Genomic DNA, 228 nt, shown 5'->3' on the forward strand with positions numbered 1-228 from the left:
GCGGCAGAGCTCGCGAGAGACAGTGGCGTCTTACGAGACGTTTGCGCCGAAGCAGCCGCTGGCAGCAGCAGGGCTTTCTGCTGCTGTTGCTGCTGCTGCAGCGGGAGGCAGGTGGGGCCCCCCGCTGCAGCAGGAGGGGGGCCCCCAGCGAGACCCAGCGGACTGCGCTGCCAGCAGAAGCAGCGGGGACTCCCCACCGCCGCCTCCCGATCCCAGGGACTTGAGGGT

Source organism: Eimeria tenella, genomic scaffold (assembly GCF_000499545.2).
Source record: "Eimeria tenella Houghton genomic scaffold, Eth_scaff2307, whole genome shotgun sequence".
NCBI lineage: Eukaryota > Apicomplexa > Conoidasida > Eucoccidiorida > Eimeriidae > Eimeria > Eimeria tenella.